The following is a 25,263-nucleotide window of genomic DNA, read 5'->3' as shown; positions in this document are numbered from 1 at the left end:
AAGACATGGGAAGAGAAAGACAGGGATAGTTTGAGATCATATATCATTACAGAGAAAATTACCTGGTTTGCAATGTTGTTGTTATTGTTTAGTTGTTACATCGTGTCCAACTCTGCTATGCCATAAACTGTAACCCATGAACTGTAACCCCCCCAGGCTCTTCTGTCCATAGGATTTTTCAGGCAAGAATACTGGAGTGGGTTGCCACTTCCTTCTCCAGGGGATCTTCCCCACCCAGGGATCAAACCTGTGTTTCCTGCTGGCAGATTCTTTACTACTGAGTCACCAGGGAAGCCCGGTTTGCAATATACAAGTCATAAAACAGTTTTTATTTTTGTTTTGTTTTGGTACTGTTATTTACAAAGCAAAACTTAGATACAAAAGAATATCAGAGAGGTTACACCTCACCAACAATGTCCATCAGTTGTTCCATGGATCCATTTTTTAGGCTATAGTTAGAGCCCCAACAAAAGTAGGAAAATGATAAATTCACTAGGACTGCTTAAGTTCTGAAGTAAAGCACTAGAATGCTGCTCAGATATTTGCCCCTCTTTTCCTATAGCTAACTTTTCTTGGAGCAAATCATTATCACAATATCAATGGGACAGGAACAAACAGAGAACAAAATATACAGATAACTATAAAGTCAGATCGCTTGGTTTATAGTAAATTTTCCTTAATTCTAAAATATTGTTGCTTCTCTGTAAAGAGATATGAGAACCTTTACATGCAAACAAATGAATCTATCAAATGATTAAATGAGTCACAGCCAATAAAAAGATAAAAATAGTTTAGGCAATAGAGTAGAGCATAAAAAATAGGAGTTGCTAAATTTAGCTATAAACCAGGAAGAACATGATATCATGAGGGGGTGAAGGCAGTGGGATAATGTTCCAACTGTTGCAAATGAAAAAAGTCAAGAATGGTATCTTGAAAAGTTGAAAGTGAAGTTGCTCAGTCGTGTCCGACTCTTTGTGACCCCATGGACTGTGGCCTACCAGGCACCTCTGTCCATGGGATTTTCCAGGTAATAGTACTGGAGTAGATTGCCATTTCCTTCTCCAATGGTATCTTCAGATCAGATCAGATCAGATCAGTCGCTCAGTCGTGTCCAACTCTTTGTGACCCCATGAATCCCAGCACGCCAGTCCTCCCTGTTCATCATCAACTCCCGGAGTTCACCCAGATTCACGTCCATCGAGTCAGTGCTGCCATCCATCCATCTCATCCTCTGTCATCCTCTTCTCCTCCTGCCCCCAATCCCTCCCAGCATCAGAGTCTTTTCCAATGAGTCAACTCTTCCCATGAGGTGGCCAAAGTACTGGAGTTTCAGCTTTAGCATCATTCCTTCCAAAGAAATCCCAGGGCTGATCTCCTTCAGAATGGCCTGGTTGGATCTCCTTGCAGTCCAAGGGACTCTCAAGAGTCTTCTCCAACTCCACAGTTCAAAAGCATCAATTCTTTGGCACTCAGCCTTCTTCACAGTCCAACTCTCACATCCATAAATGACCACAGGAAAAACCATAGCCTTGACTAGACGAACCTTTGTTGGCAAAGTAGTGTCTCTGCTTTTCAATATTCTATCTAGGTAGGTCATAACTTTCCTTCCAAGGAGTAAGCATCTTTTAATTTCATGGCTGCAGTCACCATCTGTAGTGATTTTGGAGCCCAGAAAAATAAAGTCTGACACTGTTTCCACTGTTTCCCCATCTATTTCCCATGAAGTGGTGGGACCAGATGCCATGATCTTCGTTTTCTGAATGCTGAGCTTTAAGCCAACTTTTTCACTCTCCACTTTCACTTTCATCAAGAGGCTTTTGAGTTCCTCTTCACTTTCTGCCATAAGGGTGGTGTCGTCTGCATATCTGAGGTTATTGATATTTCTCCCGGCAATCTTGATTCCAGCTTGTGCTTCTTCCAGTCTAGCATTTCTCATGATGTACTCTGCATATAAGTTAAATAAACAGGGTGACAATATACAGCCTTGAAGAACTCCTTTTCCTATTTGGAACCAGTCTGTTGTTCCATGTCCAGTTCTAACTGTTGCTTCCTGACCTGCATACAGATTTCTCAAGAGGCAGATCAGGTGGTCTGGTATTCCCATCTCTTTCAGAATTTTCCACAGTTTATTGTGATCCACACAGTCAAAGGCTTTGGCATAGTCAATCAAGCAGAAATAAATGTTTTTCTGGAACTCTCTTGCTTTTTCTACGATCCAGCGGATGTTGGCAATTTGATCTCTGGTTCCTCTGCCTTTTCTAAAACCAGCTTGCACATCAGGAAGTTCGCGGTTCACATATTGCTGAAGCCTGGCTTGGAGAATTTTGAGCATTACTTTACTAGCGTGTGAGATGAGTGCAATTGTGCAGTAGTTTGATCATTCTTTGGCATTGCCTTTCTTTGGGATTAGAATGAAAACTGACCTTTTCCAGTCCTGTGGTCACTGCTGAGTTTTCCAAATTTGCTGGCATATTGAGTGCAGCACTTTCACAGCATCATCTTTCAGGATTTGAATTAGCTCAACTGTAATTCCATCACCTCCACTAGCTTTGTTCGTAGTGATGCTTTCTAAGGCCCACTTGACTTCACATTCCAGGATGTCTGGCTCTAGGTCTTAGCACAAGGTTAATCTTCCTGGGGCTGAAAGCTATACTGGTCACAATGCATGGTTTCCTGGAAGTGTCTCTGAGGTAGGGCCATTTATAGAGTAAACAACCAGTGAAAAGATGAATGTGTCTATGGAACTTTAATTCTTCTTAATTCATCACAATATTTTATTAAAAAAAAACTATATGTGAGATTATTTACCATATGTGCATTTTTTAATGCAAGAACAAGAAAAATACTTTCTTAAAAACATTGAAAGCAAAGTCACTTTCTTCCTCTGCTTGCAAATATGCTTCTCTCTTCAACAGCCAGTACTCCAGCCTCCCTAATCTTATGAAATACACTCTGACCTAATATGTACTCTGCAAAACCTAAAAAGAAGGAAGGGAGAGAGGGAGGGAGGGACAGAAGGAAAAAATTAAGTCTGAAAGCACCTTGACAGGAAGAGAAGGGGAGAAAGGCAAAGAGCATATTATGACTTAGGCCTAATCAGGGATCAGAGATCCTTTACAGACTCATAGCCTTCAGGGATCTGAAGGCCAGTGGACATGTGGCCACATTTGCAGTGCTGGACAGCTCAGAACTGAGACAACTATAGTCACAGTTCTTCAGACTCTCCTGAACAGTATCTCTTCTGGGTCTCCAGATTTGATTTTAATGGGAACAATTTATTCATTCTTACAATGTGAAAAATGGCTTTTATTAGAAGCCATAAATATATAGAAAGCTTTGGATGTGGAGTCAGAAGACTTGCAGTTTAGTCTTCAAATTGCTATTAACTAGTTTTGTGACATCCAGAAGAAACTAACTTCATTATCTGAGGAATAATATTGAGTCTATTATATTATGGATTCATTATTCAGACTTTTCCATCAAAAATATAATTCTCTCTGGTTACCTGTTATTTCCTAAGTTCCTTGTTACATAGTCTTAGAAGTTGCTTCTTGGCCCAACCCCTGCTTGCAACTTTCCTCTTTCTTTCCATATCACTATCTGAAGAACACATTCAAATTCTTTCTAATTCTAATATACATTTCTAATTCTTTCAAGAATACTTTGTTTGCTCACTTTAACTAAAAAGAATAGTGTACATTTGAGGGTTCTCTTTCTCTGCATCCATCTTAACTAGAGATACAGTAACAGCCAACATTCATAATTGGAGAAATGGAAGATACAGCTGACACTCTCCCTGATTCCCTAGTGCTTCACAAAACCAGTACTCACCCACCTAGTATATGAACCTATCATCCTACAAAGCCCATGCCACTACACCAGGGCAATCACTTTCTCTCCTCATGTAGTCATATCAATCTCTGGACAGAGCTTTCTGTTCAAAGCGACATGAATTATATACTGAGTTATTTTCCCTTCAAATTCTATCCACTCTTCTGCAATGAACCCACCTATTTCCATAGCTTTAACTGTCCTAGATACACTGATAATTCAAATATATCTATGTTTACATATCTATATCTACATATCAGAAATTTACTTTGGATGTTTTAACCTGGAGGCCCCACAATTACTTCTAATTCAATGATGTCAAATTATTGCATTTCACCTTTAATTTTTACAGCCCCCACAATTGCCAGTTCTACTTCCCCTAAAATATTTCAACCTTGAGGAATGACATCTTTATCTACCCAACTTTCCAGATCATAAACTCGGAGTACATGCTTGACCTATATGCAACAGAGAGTTGTCCCTAAAAATCTGTTCTCTCACCCTTTCATAGTAATATAATTATAGCTAAAACTCTGGCCACCCTGCTGGAGATTGTATTTCTCATCCTTCTTTACAACTAGTCACTGCCCATGGACGAAGTTCTGACCATTGGAATTTGAGCAGTAAGTGATATGTACAATATCAGGGGTAGATACAATGATGCCTACCTCATTTGCATAACATTTGCTGCCCTGTAAATGTTTTCTTTACCTTTCCTGCAGGCTACAGCATGGAGACATGTAAAACAACTCAGCATCAAATAAGCAAATGATGACAATTACCTATAGAGAAAAGGGGAACAACCAGATATGAGAAACCTGAGTCTATAAAAGACGACACAGAATAGAGCCACTCCGCTAATGTGGACTGGACTGAATATAACATGTCTGCAAAATAAACATCTTATTTACTCCCCTATATTTTGAAATCTCTACGTTACAACTTTGCCTAATTAATACAACTCCTACCTTACTGTAAGGAATCTTGTTGGTTTTAGCCCTTTGATTGGTCTGGAACAAGACTTTAAAATTTTTTCACTATTTACAATCTTAGTTTTGTATCTTCTGTCTTGCTTCATCCAATGAAACAATCCTTTTGCAATTAAACCCCTTATTTTCTCCTGCTTGGAATATGTCAGTGGATCACATTTGGATATTTTGTCAAACTTGGCTTCTAAAATATAAATGTAATCATCACTAAAACCTTCTTCACAACTCTAAAAAATAGTTTTTTTATGTGGTTCCAATTCCTTTCAGAATAAGGATCAAATTCCTTGACAGACCAGTCCTTCTTAATGGGTCCTGAATTTATCTTTCCAATATTTTCTCAAGTACCCTACACTCCATCATAATAAAATCATATTTTTCATAAAATGCTCAGTCCTGTCACTTATATATGCACCTACCATATACTGTTTCTCTAGCTGTAACTGCTATGCCCAGCAAAATCTTACTTACTCTTTAAGGATGAGCTCAAATATATACTACCTTTTAAGCCTTCAACCACTCCAGAAGGAATGACTTTTTTTTTCTCTCATGTGCTGCATCAAATTAACTTTCTCTATTGAATTTGAATTAGTCATATTTTGCTTCTTTGATGATCTATAGCTGATAAGGTAAATTATTTGAAGGAAGGGACTATACTTTCTGATTTTATAGGCCAAATATTTAGTACAATAAGTGCCTGGTTCTCTGTACGTGTTTTTACTGATTAATTTACAGATGAAAATGCAGGCATCTAGAAGCCTACCCAGAGACACACATAAAATTAACATGGATCAGTGTTTAAAATTCAGATAAATCAGGCTAATAGGTTGTCAGCCATATCAATTGAAAGAACTAGAATATTTAAAAAATATTTAGAAGGGAGTTAACTAGGATTCAGACTCACAGTACAGACTTCTTGAAATTTATCATTATAAGATATGCATGCATGTTAAGTCACCTCAGTTGTGTTCAACTCTTTGTGACCCTATGGACCATAGCCCACCAGGCTCCTCTGTCTATGGGACTCTCCAGCCAAGGAAATGGGTTGGAGTGGGTTACTGTGCCCTCCTCCAGTGATCTTCCTGACCTAGGGATTGAACCCGAGCCTCCTATGTCTCCTGCATAGGCAGGCAGGTTTACCAGCTGAGCCACCTGGGAAGCCCAAATAAGAGGATAATTAGTAGCAAAAATTGGCACCAGAACCTTATGTATTCCATCCCCTAAGAATAATTTCCCTCCAGTACAGTAAGCCTAACAGTATTTACTGTAATATCCAATGGATTATATAGAATCTGAAATGGAATAACTTAATTTTGTGCTTTACTTTAGGCTTATTAGTGAAATTTAAATTTTAATTAACAGCTATAACATGAAAACACATGATTTCCACAGAGTATAGAAAAATGTCAAACAGGATAGAATAATTTTGAATCTACAATATTTTAAAATTTAAGGAAATCAAAGGAAGTTATGGAAAATGATATTTTTACATTATAATTTATATCTTAAGCCTCCTTCTATAAGCAATTACATATTAGGAGGAAACAAACCATAAATGACACAGGAATTTGGGCCTTCATGAAGACAAGGAAAATATACCAGTTCAGAAGGCTTTACTTGCAATAATTAGCCAACTTAAATTGACTTGAAATGGCTAAAATGCATTTTATTATGCAATAAGAACCCCGGGGCAAGTGTTCCTGAGCTGGTTCAAGCTCTCAGTGTCTGTAATAAATGACCTGGCTCTCTTCATTCTTATCTTTCAACTATACCTGTTAGTATTTTGCCTTAGTTCTAAGATATGATCAATCAGGATATATGATGGTTGTCACAGCTTCTGGTACTTTAGATAGATTCTACAATATTTGGGCAAAGAAGAGGAACATTTGCTGCTTTGTTATTTATTTATTTACTTGTGTATATTGAGTTAACATTGGCTTATAACATTTCATGTTTTTAGGTTTTGTTTTATTTTTTATTTGAGAGAAAAATATTTTCAATAGTCTCTGAAGAGCCATTTCCTCCAGTATCACTGATCAGGGTGGTTGATATGACTATGCCATAAAACCATAAAAGACTCAGAAACTGGGTGTCTGGCATTTTCAGCCTTCATATTGGGCAGTGAGCTTTTCATGGTGTCCTATACATATTTCTACAATTACACTTATTTCACTGTGCATTTCTCCTCTTCTACACTGTAGGCTTATTAAATTTTTTAAATTTTATTTCCTAGCCTAATATTTCAGTAAATGATGCTTAAATAAGTGCAATGAAGAAAGAAGGAAGGGAGGGAGGGAGGGGGGGAAGAGATTGTAGGTTACTTTTTAATATGCAAGAACTTTTTCCTTGCCCAATCTATGTCACTCCAATAAAAGACTAAAGAAAAATTTCAAGCTAACTGAGTAACACTGGAAGAGTATATCATTCTACTTTATTGATTAAAGTTCCTTTGGAATCTTATTATGTATATCTACTCTCAGGCATCTTTCCAAAAGTCAAGCTACTTTATTTCCTCTTGGCTCAATATACTTTCTCTGTTGCTGCATTGCTTTCCAGAAGTTGTATTAAAAGGTCCAAAATTCAGCTAAGTAATTTAGCCATAGATTCTTCTGGTAGCAAAAAATTTGTGCTTCCTTAAGACAATACAATCATTTTGAAATTGATTAATTTTTAATCACAATGAAGTTGAAGAAATTACCTGGCTATGGAATGGTCAAGTAATTAGGCTAAAATGGCAGAAATATGAATTGGATCCAGTTCCAGTGATTTAATGCATAGCTTTGGAGTCAAATGCACACCACTTGGAATACAAAGTTTGAGTTCATGTGGTAAGTGCCATGGTTCTCTCATTTTTATATGCTAGCCTATACTATATGCTAAAGAAGATAGAGAATTAACTGCAAAATAATTCCCTGCAGGGTGCCTATTACAATATAATGGGCCCAGTCTTCCTAAGGTTGAAGTCAGAGTGCTTTCCAGAGATCCACAGGAATAATAAACCATAAAACATATCCTGGAATGGGTTGATGCTTTTAAAATGACCAACACTGCTGAAATCCATCTTAATAACATGAATGAACGTTATTGGCATTACTGAAAAAAATTCAAGGCTTAATGAGAGCAGCAGCATAGATACTAAAAAAACAAAAAACAAACAAACAAAAAAAGGTACTTTGGGGCATAAAAAAGTACTGGATAAACAAAACTGTCTTTCTTGTTAATAAGCAAGAGCTATATTTGGACATGCTTTATGTATGCTGCATTTATCATAATTTGAACATAATTGATTCTTTTCTTGGCGGGGCACAGGTTTGCAAGATCTGAATTTCTTGCCAGGGATCAAACCCCCACCCCTTGTAGTGAAAGTCCAGGGTCTTAACCACTGGATCCCAAGGATTTCCCTGAACATAATGGATGCTTAAAGCATAGCAATCATTTAAGGATCATTCTTAGTGTAGGTTCACTTTACTTCTTATTTTTATTATTTTAATAACTGCCCACATAAATTCTTGACATACAGTGAGTACTTAGTATTACTGGATGAGCTAATAGATGAGTTAAATGATAGGAAAAAATCCTTTTCTCCTTCTCTCTTTTAACTTGAATTCATCTTTTGCCATCATCAGTGCTGAGCATCACTTATTCACATCAAAGGAGCATTATAGTCCTTGGTGCTCTGTTTCACATACATATACCTTGTTTTAAATTCTGTTATATTTGCAGAGCATATTGCATATATAATAACCTATCATTATGACAGTATAAAATACTGCCATGCCAAACGTATGATCAGATTCTTGAAGATATAACTCATTTACCACTTAGCACTTTATGACCTGTATTTAGCCCAGTCCATTGATCTACAAGGTGGCAAAATATTTCAATAAATATTGATCAAAAAAATAGGGAAAACAAAACACTGCTAAACACTGCACAAATCTAATGAAAGACAATAGGTGATCCTTACTCTCAAGAGAATACAATCTCATATGAAACAAGACTAGAAAATGCCAAAGACAATTTATAATTTTGAAAATTACTTGTTCATGAAAAAGCATATTATCTGAGATGATGTTGTATAGTGATTTAGATACATGACTGATAATCAAAGATTTTTATTAGTTTTATACAATGATACCTTGGCATTGGAGGAGGAACAAATTCACTCTAGGGAAGTTTTAGAGAAAATGTGACATCTGATCCGGGTAAAGGGAAGAGAATTTCATCAGCATTATAAAAAGGAAATTCTAGATGAGGTATCAGTACTGAAATTCACAGGTACTAGAGTACAAAATGACAGAATAACAGAGTGAAGTGGCAGGGTCAAACCATAAACTTTAATGGGAAACTGGGAGAGGGAGTAGTAGAGAGAGAGAAAATAGTGCTTAAACATGTGAATGGTGCTACACTGTGGGGAAAAACGAAGAATTTAGAAAGTTGTCCAGTGTAAACTTAGATAATATTTAAACAATTTTTAAAACCAAAAGTTTTACTAGGCTTGGTGGATATAAAAATTACCTAGACTTGAGATAGAAAAATGAGTAAGATATAATTCTCTCCATCATGAAGGTGACAGCCTAAAGAGGAAGACAAATTAGTGAACAAACTATGTACTACAGAATGTCAGAGGTATGTCTAAAGTGAAGTGAAGTGAAGTCGCTCAGTAGTGTCCGACTCTTTGTGACCCCATGGACTGTAGCCTCTCAGGCTCCTCTGTCCATGGGATTTTCCAGGCAAGAGTGCCAGAGTGGATTGCCATTTCCTTCTCCAGGGGATCTTCCCAACCCAGGGATCAAACCCAGGTTTCCCACATTGCAGGCAGACACTTTACTGTCTGAGCCACCAGGGTTAAGTTCATGTCTAAAGGGCTATGCAAGTACTTAGAAAAAAATGGAAAACAACTTATGATCACTGAAGCAGAGGGAGTATTTAAAATGCTAAGAAGCTAAACAGTTAAACACAGTTAAAACACAGAAGCCACGATAGGGCTGAAGGAAAGAATAAGGGGATGCCATGGTGATTCCAGAGCCCAGACTCCAGGACCATCTGCTGGGAGTCCACACCACAGTGAGAGGTGGAATTATGGAATTTGAAACCATTCAAAGTAGAATAATTCATCTGGAATCAGAACTACCAAAGAAATCGATGCCAGAGATCTCTCTTGAAGACAGACAACAGAAAGAGATAGGTGGTTTACTGGAATACTGATCAGAGCCAGGGAAAAATAAAGAATATTTTCTGTAAAATGAAAGTCTATAGGAAAAATAACCAGCACCAGGTGTGTGAGATAGCACATATGTAAATAATAACATACAAAATGAAAACTCTTCCTTGCAGATGTGATTAAAATGTATCTTCCTGGGCAAATTGGAATTAAGTAGGTAAATGATAAGGAAAAATGTGTGACTGATGAAGAAACAACATGTACAAAATTATAGGACTTATTAAAAGTTTTCTCAGAGAAATTTAAATATTTTAACATGGTTGGTGATAAGAGTATTAATGAAAATCTAAAGACAAGGCATCAGTAAGTTTGCTTACTACAACACAAAAATATTATATGTAATAGAACAGCCTAATCAGAATGAGGATACAGAAAGTTTAGCCAAAGAAAATGAAAAACAGATTTCAAGGTCACCTAAATGGAGGCTAGAGGACTAGAAGACTGACCCAAAGGAAAAACAGTATGCCTTAAACTTCAACAAAAGCAGTGAGAAAAAAGAATGCACACAAAGAGGAGGCATTTAATTAAGTTTGGAAAAATATCAGGTTAAGATAAAAGCATAAGAGCTCAGTTATGAACATATTAATTTTACAGTCCATGCAGAAGCCCAATATTTGGTAATAGAGTTTTCACCCAAGTACAATTGTGGGAATTATTAGCATTTGGAAGTAGTGAAAACAATGGAAGCAAGTGAGATGTCAGTATAGTGTGTAGAGGGAGACAAGCAAGTGACTGAGACTGAAAACCTATGAAGCATTAAGATGAATGACAAATGAACGAGTGACGAACAAAAGACATGGTAAAGTCAAAGCTGAAAGTGCAGTGTTTTGGGGCATCTTTATCTTCAAATCAGTTACTTATGTTCCTCAGTTTGGCCCTCCTTACATAGAGAGTCTCACCCCTTTCAAGACAATTTCCCAAACTTTCAAGCCTCAGGTAGCCTGTATACTATCAGCCACATTCAACTCTACCTCCCTATGGGGTTCCAGCTACCTCTACTAGCTACTATAGTTCAAGCTTCTGAACCACTACAAATCCTTTGTTTCTTTATCCCTGTGGTAGTGGTCTTCTGGCTTTTGTTAATATCTGGGTTGCTTCTCCAGCTCCTGTCAGCTTTGGCTTTTCTATCAACATTTTCATTCACTCCTTGCAGTAAAATCCCTTTACTTCAAACACTTAATGGTGGTTTCTGTTTTCAGATTAGACTTTGATACAAAAATATATTGGGGCCATACAAAGCTAACAAGAAGGTCTTTTAATAGAAATAGGTAAATGCTACAAAGAGGTTAAGAGAGTTGAGAAAGTGAAATCAACAAGCTATTAAGTAAAGCAGGATGTTCACTTGTTTAATAATATTCAAGCTAGTATTAATTTCTGGTGGAACTGAATGGTAAAGGCACTGCTTTTAATCTCTGTTTCCATAATTTCACTGCAGTACACACTGTATAAGTATTAAACCTAGGGAAATCTTACCTGAAAATGTGGGGTCTTCACCACTAACCTACTGATGTTGCCATGTTGATGAGTTGCATAATCTAACTCCTAGGGACACCACAACTCTCCAATACCAGTGACAGAATTGAGTCCACAGGCTTTCTCAAAGGATACAGTTCTGATGCTCAATTTAATAGCATGTGACAGTCTTTTCGGAGAATAAATAACACAGATATAGCTGTGTTGCTGGACTGACAAAGACCTCAAGTCAAAGAGGCAGTTTTACAATATGTAAAGCATTATGTCTCTGCATAATATCCACTGGTACAAGACATGGTTGACCTAAAACAATAGACTACTAGGTATTACATCAGCAAAGATAGGTTTACTCAGGATCAAACAGAGAACTGCAATTATGAGTCTGCAACCATGGTTAGCCACATACAAGGGAAAGAAGATCCTTTTTTAGAGAGAAAAAGAAAATTGGGAGAGCCATGGTAAATAGATTCCATGGCTTGTCACTGGATGAATCCTTGTCAGGAAAGAAGAGTCATTCTTCCTCTCCTGTCATTTCAGGGTGTGACAGCTCCCCTTATGGTCTCTTGAATCTACTTAATGAGTTTTCCATTTACTAATTTTTTACAACATTATTCATTTCATTGAGTGATACAGAGTTCCCATAAATACCTGTCATTCGTGAGGTCAGTAGAAAACTGCTCTCCTAAGTTTGGAGAGACAGGAAGATCCAGAGTTACAGCCAAGGTCTTCTCACCACAAGCAGAAACAATTGGATCTATACAGTGGTAAAAACATTTAAATAGCAATTGTGAAAAATCCCTGGAAGCTGAGTATTGACTTGCTTGAGAGTGGGAAATTCTTAGCAGCCAGACTCTTAAGGAAATGCCAACAATTTGTGGGTTTTACTTCGAAGAACCTCAATAGGTTGGTTCTCAGAGTGAAGAGTAAAGGAGATGTCTTTCCAGGATCCAGCAGGGAGAGGAGAAAATAAGCAATGTGAAATTTGACCAGCATCTTCTAAAACAAAGTCTTGGTCTACAAGAAAAAAAGGCTTTACCTAAGCTTTAATCAACCTAGGAGGAGAGCATTTTTCCATTTGTAGTCCCAAGCAGCTGTCCTGTCTCCTCCAACGAAGCTAAGGACACCTGTTATAAAGGCAGAGGCCAGGAACACAAGCCCACTAAAATAATGATTCAGTCATTGATTTTTCACTCAAACACTACAACTGTACTATTTAAAAATAATTTACTATTGTCTACTTTTTTTCCCAGTTAGTATTCTAGTTCCTAGCACATTTTTCTACATTACAGAACTCCTGAGATATTACAATCTTAGTTAGAAGTCAAGGGTGTCAATATGACAGAATTGAAGTAGACAAGGCTCTCTTTACAACAAATTCAAAGGATTTGGTTACTGTTAAAAAGCATTTGATGGGTGCAATATTTCAAGGTTCATGCACTGAACAGAAAGTTTCCCATGGATTTACTCTTGACTGATCAAACAATCTCTCAGCCTGCTGCAAATATCTGAATGATGCATGAACCAAGCCAACAAATCAATAGTCATGATAAGGTGCCTTGTCAGAAGCACTTTTACTATTATTTAAAATCTCAAATCATTTAAACCCTGTGATTTAAACACTGTCTTTAAAATAATCAACAAACTTATTCTTAATTTCAGAAAAAATAGCATTAAATATCATTTGTTCTTTGTTGCTTTGCATTATATTGTTTTCCTTTTTTTAAACCTTTAACTCGGTCTTTTGTGTACAAGATAGCTATCCAGGAAGCCACACACATTACAGGGCCAATATATGTGCATAAAAATAATGGAGCTTAGGCTACCTGAGGAAATTGGTGTTTGAAGAAGAAAAAAAATTATTTATAACATGGCAGATAAGCTCTGTTATACAAATTATTGCTAATCATAATAAGATTAGGATCATGTTTTAATTATTTATAGTGAAGATATCAAGCACTGGTTTTACATCGACACCAACCTGCCAATTCAATATTAGGCAAGAGCTTGCAGAGAAAGTGATTCATCAGCATATTTACATATATATACTTCAAGTATAAAAAGAGAGATAAAGCTAACTATGAATTATTAAGTCATACATATAGGTTAAATATCAAGAAAAACTTCAAAAATAATAAAAATAAAATGCATAATTTCCTTATAGTGATTAGAGAATAAAAACACCTTGATTCAAAAAAAAATCATAAAAGAATGAAGAATATGCATGGTAAATAGCAAAAAGTAAGTGGTAAGTTTGCATCTTAATAAAATTTAATAAAATACAACCAAATGCTGTTTTGAAAAAAAAATTAAAATATTAGTACACAGAATAACTGAAAGTAGGAGAAAAACTAAAGAGAATTGAAGAGGCTTTTGATGAAAGTGAAAGAGGAGAATGAAAATGTAGGCTTACAACTCAACATTCAGAAAACTAAGATCATGGCTTAGGTCCCAACACTTCATGGCAAATAGGTGGGGAAATGATGTAAACAGTGAGAGATTTTATTTTGGGGGGTCCAAAATCACTGCAGATGGTGACTGGAGCAACGAAATGAAAAGACACTTGCTCCTTGGAAGAAAAACTATGAGCAACCTCAGTCAGTTCAGTTCAGTTCAGTCACTCAGTCGTGTCCGACTCTTTGCGACCCCATGAATCGCAGCACGCCAGGCCTCCCTGTCCATCACCAACTCCCAGAGTTCATTCAGACTCACGTTCATCGAGTCAGTGATGCCATCCAGCCATCTCAACCTCTGTCGTCCCCTTCCCCTCCTGACCCCAATCCCTCCCAGCATCAGAGTCTTTTCCAATGAGTCAATTTTTTGCATGAGGTGGCCAAAGTACTGGAGTTTCAGCTTCAGCATCAGTCCTTCCAAAGAAATCCCAGGGCTGATCTCCTTCAGAATGGACTGGTTGGATCTCCTTGCAGTCCAAGGGACTCTCAAGAGTCTTCTCCAACACCACAGTTCAAAAGCATCAATTCTTCAGTGCTCAGCCTTCTTCACAGTCCACCTCTCACATCCATACATGACCACAGGAAAAACCATAGCCTTGACTAGACGGACCTTTGTTGGCAAGCAAAGTAATGTCTCTGCTTTTGAATATGCTATCTAGGTTGGTCATAACTTTCCTTCCAAGGAGTAAGTGTCTTTTAATTTCCTGGCTGCAATCACCATCTGCAGTGATTTTGGAGCCCAAAAAATTAAAACCTGACACTGTTTCCCCATCTATTTCCCATGAAGTGATGGGACCAGATGCCATGATCTTCATTTTCTGAATGTTGAGCTTTAAGCCAACTTTTTCACTCTCCACTTTCACTTTCATCAAGAGGCTTTTGAGTTCCTCTTCACTTTCTGCCATAAGGGTGGTGCCATCTGCATATCTGAGGTTATTGATATTTCTCCTGGCAATCTTGATTCCAGCTTGTGCTTCTTCCAGCTCAGAGTTTCTCATGATGTATTCTGCATATAAGTTAAATAAGCAGGGTGACAATATGCAGCCTTGACATACTCCTTTTCCTATTTGCAACCAGTCTGTTGTTCCATGTCCAGTTCTAACTCTTGCTTCCTGACCTGCATACAAATTTCTCGAAAGGCAGGTCAGGTGGTCTGGTATTCCCATCTCTTTCAGAATTTTCCACAGTTTATTGTGATCCACACAGTCAAAGGCTTTGGCATGGTCAATAAAGCAGAAAAAGATGTTTTTCTGGAACTTTCTTGCTTTTTCCATGATCCAGCGGATGTTGCCAATTTGGTCTTTGGTGCCTCTGCCTTTTCTTAAAACCAGCTTGAACATCTGGAAGTTCACAGTTCACGTATTGCTGAAGCCTGGCTTGGAGAATTTTGAGCATTACTTTACTAGCGACCTATGAGCAACCTAGACAGCATATTAAAAAGCAGAGACATTACTTTGCCAACAAAGGTCAGTCTAGTCAAAGCTGCAGTTTTTCCAGTAGTCATGTATGGATGTGAGAGTTGGACCATAAAGAAAGCTAAGCACCCAAGAATTGATGCTTTTGAATGGCGGTGTTGGAGAAGACTCTTTAGAGTCCCTTGAACTGCAAGGAGATCCAACAAGTCCATCCTAAAGGAAATCAGTCCAGAACTGTTAGAGCTGAAACTCAAATACTTTGGCCACCTGATGTGAATAACCGACTCATTGGAAAGGACCCTGATGCTGGGAAAGATTGAAGTCAGGAGGAGAAGGGGACGACAGAGGACGATAGTTGGATGGCATAAGTGACTTGATGGACATGAGTTTGAGTAAGCTTCAGGAGTTGGTGATGGACAAAGAAGCCTGCTGTCCTGTAGTACATGGGGTTGCAAAGAGTTGGACATGACTGAGTGACTGAACTGAACAGAGAAAAGAACTTCTTGACAAATATTATAAAGACAACATTGGATTGGCTATATAATTATTAGTATATTTTCCCAGGTGAGAAGTCTAATTAAGGACAAAGGATATCATTAATTAAGGAAAAATGTAATCAGTAGGTAAAGGAAGAAGTCCACTCATAAGGAAATATAGGAACAAAGATTCAAAAGAACAAGAGCATTAAGAGCTATTCAGGAAAGTACAAAGAATGTGGTATAACTGGAGTATAAATTTTGAGTAGGTCTGAGGAAATAAAGAACAGAGCTTCAAAAGCAATGTATGGTAATGGTACACTTTAAATGAAATTTGCAGACTTTGTAAGTATTTTAAAATATTATTTTAATTTACATAATAATTTTGTATTATTTTCCCTAGGTTTTGTTTTAAAGAAACTATCAAGATGAGGTTCTTTCCATTAAGTAGGGATAGTCTAGTGAGAGGAAAAAATAGTGAGCCATTTATTAGAGTAAAAGATGTGAAAGGTAAACCCAAAGTGCATTAAGAGATCACTTTGGGTATACCTTGTCTTTGAAAGATAGAAATCTTGTCTTTCAAAAAGAGAGATTTTACTACAGTCAGTTGGCCACTACACTGATAAGCCAAGAGTTTTAGTGAGATAGCCTTGCTATTAAAAACATCACAAAGCCACAATCATAAGAGGGCTGGAAGGATAATCAAGGGAGATAAACCAGGTCCAACAAGGAAGACCTAGACCACATGTGAGGAGAGAGAAAGAGTGATTTGATGTGATTTGAAATTGTGGAGAAAGATAAGAGAAGCAAGAAAGAGCCCACATCAGAAATACCAGCTGAGACAGAAGAAGAGATTCAAATGTATACTGCTTCTCTCTCTTCTCATTGGCTGGAACTTCTTGGAAGTCAACTGTAAATTTATCCTTTGAAATGTTGTTCTCTAAAATACAGGTTAGAAGTATGGAGAAATAAAGAGTGAATATGAAAGCACACAGGTAAATTTCTTCTGTCAGGAACATTAAGTAAAGGATTGAAAATAATAAAATTGATGACCAAAAACACTTCTTGGAATAAGTGATGAATTGTAATTTTGAAAAAAAGTTGGAATTAGTAAAATGAAAAATAAATAAAGTATTTTGTATATAATTTATTTTAAGCACACATGCCAGGTTGGAAGAATCATAAGCTGGAATCAAGATTGCTGGGAGAAGTATCAACAACCTCAGATATGCAGATGATACCACTCTCATGGCAGAAAGCAAAGAGGAACTAAAGAACCTCTTGATAAGGGTGAAAAATGATAGTGAATAACCTGGCTTGAAACTCAACATTCAAAAAACTAAGATAATGGCATCTGGTCCCATCATTCATGGCAAATAGATATGGGAAAAGTAGAAACAGATTTTTTTCTTTGACTCCAAAAAGAAGCTTGCTCCTTGAAAGAAAAGGTAGGGCAAACCTAGATAATGTGTTAAAAAGCAGAAACATCACTTTGCTGACAAAGGTCCATATAGTCAAACCTATGGTTTTTCCAGTAGTCGTGTATGGATGTGAGAGTTGAACCATAAAGGCTGAGCACTGAAGAATTGATGCTTTCAAATTGTCATGCTGGAGAAGACTCTTGAGAGTCCCTGAGACTGCAAGGAGATCAAATCAGTCTATCCTAAAGGAAATCAATCCTGAATATTCATTGCAAGGAATGATGATGAAGCTGAAGCTCCAATACTTTGGCCACCTGATGTGAAAAGACAGCTCATTGGAAAAGACCTTTAAGCTGGGAAAGACTGAAGGGCAGGATAAGAAAGGGGATAACAGAGCATGAGATAGTTAGATAGCCTCACCAACTCAATGGACATGAGTTTGAACAAACTCTGGGAGATAGTGAAGGGCAGAGAAGCCTGGTGTATTGCAGTCCATGGGGTGGCAAAGAGTGAGATACAACTTAGCTACCTAAAAACAAAACAAAGCACACATGAAATACAGACATACACATACAAAAATTTTTAAATATTAATCAGGAAACAAATAACAAACATATGTTTGTAGAAGCTAATAAGCAATTGGAACTATCAATATTTTCATATTCAATGTATTTCATATTCAGTCAAAATGACATCAGGACTGTTTGAAGAACTTGGTAAATTAATTCTCTACTTTTATATAAATTTAAATGGCTCAAAATAGGCAAGAACAATAGGGTGGTGATGGGCGGTGGTATTGGCACAGTGGCAAGAAAATAAAGGATAAATAGAACATAATGGAGAGGCCACAAAAGCCCAAAGCTTACATAGAGAGGGGAACATGTGTATACCTGTGGCGGATTCATGTTGATATATGGCAAAACCAATACAATACTGTAAAGTTAAAAAATAAAATAAAAAAGAAGTAGCATTATACAAGAGAACAGAAAGTCTCAATAAATTTTGCTAGGACAATTAACGCTCCACATTAGAAAAATTAAACCTGTGACACACTTCACATCTTCCATGAAATATCAATTCTAATTTATTTAAACCTTAAATGAGACAGGCACATGTCAAAACCTTTTTCTGTTGTTGTTCTTTTTTTTTTTTTTTTTAATTTACAATATTGTATTGGTTTTGCCATACATCAACATGCATCCATCACGAGTGTGCACGTGTTCCCCATCCTGAACCCTCCTCCTACATCCCTCCCCATACCATCCCTCAGGGTCATCCCAGTACACCAGCTACTAGCACTCTGTATCCTGCATAGGACCTGGACTGGCAATTCGTTTCTTATATGATATTATACATGTTTTAATGCCATTCTCCCAAATCATCGCCCCCTACCTCTCCCACAGACTCCAAAATACTGTTCTATACATCTGTATCTCTTTTGCTGTCTCGCATACAGGGTTGTCGTTACCATCTTTCTAAATTCCATATATATACATTAGTATACTGTATTGGTGTTTTTCTTTCTGGCTTACTTCACTCTGTATAATAGGCCTCAGTCTCATCCATCTCATTAGAACTGATTCAAATGTATTCTTTTTAATGGCTGAGTAATACTCCATTGTGTATATGTACCATAGCTTTCTTATCCATTCATCTGCTAATAGACATCTAGGTTGCTTCCATGTCCTGGCTATTATAAACAGTGCTGCAATGAACATTGGGGTACACGTGTCTCTTTCAGTTCTGGTTTCCTCAATGTGTATGCCCAGCAGTGGGATCGCTAGGTCGTATGGCAGTTCTATTTCCATTTTTTTAAGGTATCTCCACACTGTTCTCCATAGTGGCTGTACTAGTTTGCATTCCCACCAACAGTGTAAGTGGGTTCCCTTTTCTCCACACCCTCTCCAGCATTTATTGCTTGTAGACTTTTTGGATCGCAGCCATTCTGACTGGCGTGAAATGATACCTCATTGTGGTTTTGATTTGCATTTCTCTAATAATGAGTGATGTTGAGCATCTTTTCATGTGTTTGTTAGCCATCTGTATGTCTTCTTTGGAGAAATGTCTATTTAGTTCTTTGGCCCATTTTTTGATTGGGTCGTTTATTTTTCTGGAATTGAGCTGCAGGAGTTGCTTGTATATTTTTGAGATTAGTTGTTTGTCAGTTGCTCATTTGCTATTATTTTCTCCCATTCTGAAGGCGGTCTTTTCACCTTGCTTATAGTTTCTTTTGTTGTGCAGAAGCTTTTAATTTTAATTAGATCCCATTTGTTTATTTTTGCATTTATTTCCAATATTCTGGGAGGTGGGTCATAGAGGATCCTGCTGTGATGTATGTCGGAGAGTGTTTTGCCTATGTTCTCCTCTAAGATTTTTATAGTTTCTGGTCTTACATTTAGATCTTTAATCCATTTTGAGTTTATTTTTGTGTATGGTGTAAGAAAGTGTTCTAGTTTCATTCTTTTACAAGTGGTTGACCAGTTTCCCAGCACCACTTGTTAAAGAGATTGTCTTTTCTCCACTGTATATTCTTGCCTCCTTTGTCAAAGATAAGGTGTCCATAGGTGCATGGGTTTATCTCTGGGCTTTCTATTTTGTTCCATTGATCTATATTTCTGTCTTTGTGCCAGTACCATACTGTCTTGATGACTATGGCTTTGTAGTAGAGCCTGAAGTCAGGCAGGTTGATTCCTCCAGTTCCATTCTTCTTTCTCAAGATTGCTTTGACTATTTGAGGTTTTTTGTATTTCCATACAAATTGTGAAATTATTTGTTCTAGCTCTGTGAAGAATACCGTTGGTAGCTTGATAGGGATTGCATTGAATCTATAGATTGCTTTGGGTAGTATACTCATTTTCCCTATATTGATTCTTCTAATCCATGAACATGGTATATTTCTCCATCTATTAGTGTCCTCTTTGATTTCTTTCATCAGTGTTTTATAGTTTTCTATACATAGGTCTTTAGTTTCTTTAGGTAGATATATTCCTAAGTATTTTATTATTTTCGTTGCAATGGTGAATGGAATTGTTTCATTAATTTCTCTTTCTATTTTCTCATTATTAGTGTATAGGAATGCAAGGGATTTCTGTGTGTTGATTTTATATCCTGCAACTTTACTATATTCATTGATTAGCTCTAGTAATTTTCTGGTGGAGTCTTTAGGATTTGCTATGTAGAGGATCAAGTCATCTGCAAACAGCGAGAGTTTTAAAAAAAACTTGATTGTTTTATAACATTTATTTAGATAGCAAAACAAATTTTTAATTTTCAAAATAAACAAATTGTGCAAGGTACAAAACAAAATGTTGGTAAATAATAATTAAATTTTACCATCTTATATCAGTAATTGGTTACATATGCAAACCCACCTCAACACTTACTGGCTGAAAACAACAAGCATATTTTATTAATTGTGAGCCTGTGGGTCACCTAGGAATTTTGGTTGATCTGACATGTTCAGTTGATCTCAGTTGAGCTTTTTAATATATCCCAGGTCAACTGCTGAATCAATGACTTGTTGGCTGACTACTGGCTGGGGTAATGGTGCTCCCTAAGCCTTGAATCTCTCTGTATCCAGCAGATGAGCGTGGATGTGTACTTACTTCAATGGCAGTTTTCTGAGAGAGAAAACAGATGCGCTCTCTTGAGGTCTAGACTCAGAACTAGCACAAAGTTGCTTCCACCATATTGTTTTGGTCAAAACAAGCCAAAGTCTATCCAGATTCAAAGGTGGAGAATTAACTTCTGTCTACTGAAAGTTCATAAAATGTTACTATAGGAAATGTAAAAAGATAAGCTGAGAGAGAAGATATTTATAATAAACTAGCAGTAAATTGTTACATGTTATGGGATTTTTACTGTGGTCTTTTGACACAAGAACAGATAAGTTGACAAACAGAAAAGAAAACCTAGAGCACACTCAGATATAAACTTTTAACATATGAGAGAAGATATTTCAAACATTTAGAAAGGTAAAATATTTTCAATAAAACAGAGCTTAAAATGTGTGGTTATAAATATGAACAAAATAAAAAATGTATACTGTTTCCTACCAAACACAAAAATCAATATAAAAATATCTCCAGCCAGGATCACAGTGGCAGAATAGATTTTTGAAACAGCTCAGCTGCAAATTTCATAGCAGAAACTACAGGCAGTAACAGAAAAACAGACAAAAAGACAAATACCAATAATAGTTATTGGTCTTAGATAATTCAAGTAGACTTAAAAAACATGAACATATAAAAACCTAAATAGCATAACCAATAGGGTAAATGTAATAAATATATGTATATATCCAAGCTCTAATGTATCTATCATATACTATACACGGAGAGAATAGAGAGAGCACCTTTTTTCAATGACACATGGGATATTTACGAAAACTGTCCAAGCAGATATATTGAGCCAGAAAGACAATTAAACTTTTAAAACAAACAAAAAAAATATTATTCAATATTTTTTAAGCACAATACAAAAAACTGTTACACAATTAAGAACTTTCTATTTGGAAGATATAGGTAAGTAGACGGATAGATACTAAACAATTTTGGGGGCTAATAAAAAATATAAAATGGAATTGTGAACATAACAATAAGGAAATTCTAATGCAAGAAAAAATTTAGGCAAGAGCTGAGAAACTGCCTAGAAGAAAATTCATTGCACTAAATATTTACATCAGTAAAAGAAAAAATAAAAGTTCAAACCAAAAACTTCGGAAACAATATAAGAGAATGGGGTAATAAACTGAATAAAGTAATAAAAATGAAAGAATTTGAAAATAAGATAGAAAAAAATAAATAATTTATTGGAAAGCCGATTCTTTGGAAAAAACGAATATAAATCAACAAACTAGTACTCACGTTAATGTATAGGATCTTTAAAACGCAAAACCAATACAATATTGTAAAGTAATTAACCTCCAATTAAAATAAATAAATTTATATTTTTTAAAAAAACAGTGTAGGAAAACATTTAACAAGATACAAAAATTTAAATCATAAAGACAAAGATAGATCAATTCAAATACATTAAGTACCAATCAAAATGTTATCAAAAGCCATATAAATGAAAATACAAAGACAAGTTCCAATGGAATAATATGTGGCACATAACCAATAAAGAATAAACTGTCAAAATATATAAAGAATTTTCACAAATCAGTAAGAAAGATTTATTAAAGGACAAAGAAAATGAATAGTCATTTCAAACGAATGGAAAAAAAAAAACCGAGTCACAAATATATAAAAGTCCAACCCCGCTAGTAGCCATGGAAATCCAAAGGGAAAACAAGTTATACAAGATTAAATTTATGTACACATAAATATTGCAGTGCCTTGGACTGCAAGGAGAGCCAACCAGTCCATTCTGAAGGAGATCAGCCCTGGGATTTCTTTGGAGGGAATGGTGCTGAAGGTGAAACTCCAGTACTTTGGCCACCTCATGCAAACAATTGACTCATCGGAAAAGACTCTGATGCTGGGAGGGATTGGGGGCAAGAGGAGAAGGAGACGACAGAGGATGAGATGGCTGGATGGCATCACTGACTCGATGGACGTGAGACTGAGTGAACTCTGGGAGTTGGTGATGGACAGGGAGGCCTGGCGTGCTGGGATTCATGAGGTCGCAGAGTCGGACACGACTGAGCGACTGAACTGAACTGAACTGCAACATTGCATTATATAAATGTAGCAAATTTATAACAAGAATGTTTGAGAATACAATGTAAGTGATGATACTGAGCATTGCTAGTAGTGTGCTGCTGCTGCGGCTAAGTCGCTTCAGTCGTGTCTGACTCTGTGCAACCCCATAAACGGCAGCCCACTAGGCTCCTCTGTCCCTGGGATTCTCCAGGCAAGAATACCGGAGTGGGTTGCCATTTCCTTCTCCAATGCATGAAAGTGAAAAGTGAAAGTGAAGTCGCTCAGTCATGCCTGACTCTTCGCGACCCCATGGACTGCAGCCTACCAGGCTCCTCCGTCCATCGGATTTTCCAGGCAAGAGCACTGGAGTGGGGTGCCATTGCCTTCTCCATGCTAGTAGTGTAAGTTGTTAAAATTACTTTCTAAAATACTTTCATTACCTAATGAACCATCAAGTGGAAGTTATAAATTAGCAATTTTTATCTTTGCTAACATTCCTAACTAAGAGTTATAACCTTTCTGTGTTTCTTCAGTCATATTTTGAAGTCACAAGGTCCAGGCAGTGGTCTCACTTCCAACTCAATGAAACCACTGCTTGTACTTGATAGAAACATAAGAAACCCTTTGGGAACCAAGAACTCTAAAATATCAGAACTTAAAGGTATTTATATAGGAAACAAACATTCTGAAGGGTGGTACTCTCCAAGCTGGAATAACAGATGCTGATTACCTAGGGGATGATGGTTTGCTGCTATACAACAAGAGCAGGGCACACTCTATCTAGAACTAAGACATTTCTCTGGAGAATTCCTTCTTACTTACATACAAAGGTTAATGGAAAATGACATCAACCAAAAAAAAGAAAAAGAAAAAGTAGGTCTATTAAAACCTCAGTTTCAAGAAAAAATTGTTGGTTACTGCACCAAATTAAAAAAACACTCCAACCACCTGAGATTCTGGCTGTTGGCAAAACAAACATGCGAAGAGTTGGCTCTTTTTATTTTCTCTTTCTCTTATTTAAGTTGTTTGATATTAACTTTATAATTTAATTTTTAGGCAATGGTATATGCAGTGAGAATAAATTTGAATAAGCACAAATATAACTAGCAATCGGTACAATCACATCAGACATGTATACCTTTATTTGAGGGAGGGAGTGAGTGCTTCACAGATATAAAAACTAGTTTCCTCTTAGGTGGACACATACAGTTGTTTTATTGTTGTCTGATAGTATAAAAGTGCTCATAAGAGTCTGAAGGCGTGTAGAGGGGTGCCCAGGCCAGAACAGAGGGAAGGACTTACTTCCTACCTCCAGTGTGATTTTGGCACAGAATCCAGAATATCCCTGTGTGCATGGGGCTGGTGGCCTTTATCCTTTCTGCAAGTTTCCTGAGACCACAGTGACAACCCTGAGACTACCACCCCATCCCTTTCATTTCACCACTACACATCCAGCTGCTTTGGTATTCAAGCTGTAGTTCATGCCCTCTGACATTTAATCCAAGTCTGAGCCCTCTATTGAGTCTATTTTCCACCAGAAGGTTACATGCTTCTAAAATAGCCATTCATCTTCCAGAGGTCTGATTATCAGTTTAGGGGTCTTGAAAGTGAAAGTAAAGTCACTTAGTCCTGTCTGACTCTTTGCGACCCCATGGACTGTAGCCCATCAGGCTCCTTCATGCATGGGCTTGACTCCATTTCAACTCCCCAAGTTCCTTCCCTGTTTACTCTCCCTCAGCCTAGGAATGATAATTGCTTTGTCAGTTACTACTCTGCATCCCACAAAATTATCCTATTTAATAAGTCCCTTGGAATGCAAGGAGATCCAACCAGTCCATCCTAAAGGAGATCAGTCCTGGGTATTCATTGGAAGGACTGATGCTGAAGTTGAAACTTCAATACTTTGGCTACCTTATGCGAAGAGTTGACTCACTGGAAAAGACTCTGATGCTGGGAGTGATTGGGGGCAGGAGGAGAAGGGGACGACAGAGGATGAGATGGCTGGATGGCATCACCGACTGGATGAACATGAGTTTGGGTAAACTCCAGGAGTTGGTGATGGACAGGGAGGCCTGGTGTGCTGCAATTCATGGGGTCGCAAAGAGTCAGACATGACTGAGTGACTGAACTGAACTGATCAGATCAGATCAGTCTCTCAGTCGTTCACTAAATCTTCCTGTTCAAATTACGTATGGGATTTCTATATCCTTATCATTGATACTAGAAGTCCTAGTAAAATCTTGAACCATTCATATAAATAAAATGTTACATGCAGGACTTTTCTCTTTCGCCTCATGAGCCAAATTTAGACGATGATAAGGACAGTTTTTCCTTAAATTTTA

The sequence above is a fragment of the Bos mutus genome, chromosome 6 (assembly GCF_027580195.1).
Source record: "Bos mutus isolate GX-2022 chromosome 6, NWIPB_WYAK_1.1, whole genome shotgun sequence".
Taxonomy (NCBI): Eukaryota; Metazoa; Chordata; class Mammalia; order Artiodactyla; family Bovidae; genus Bos; species Bos mutus.
Note: the sequence above shows the minus strand (reverse complement) of the source record.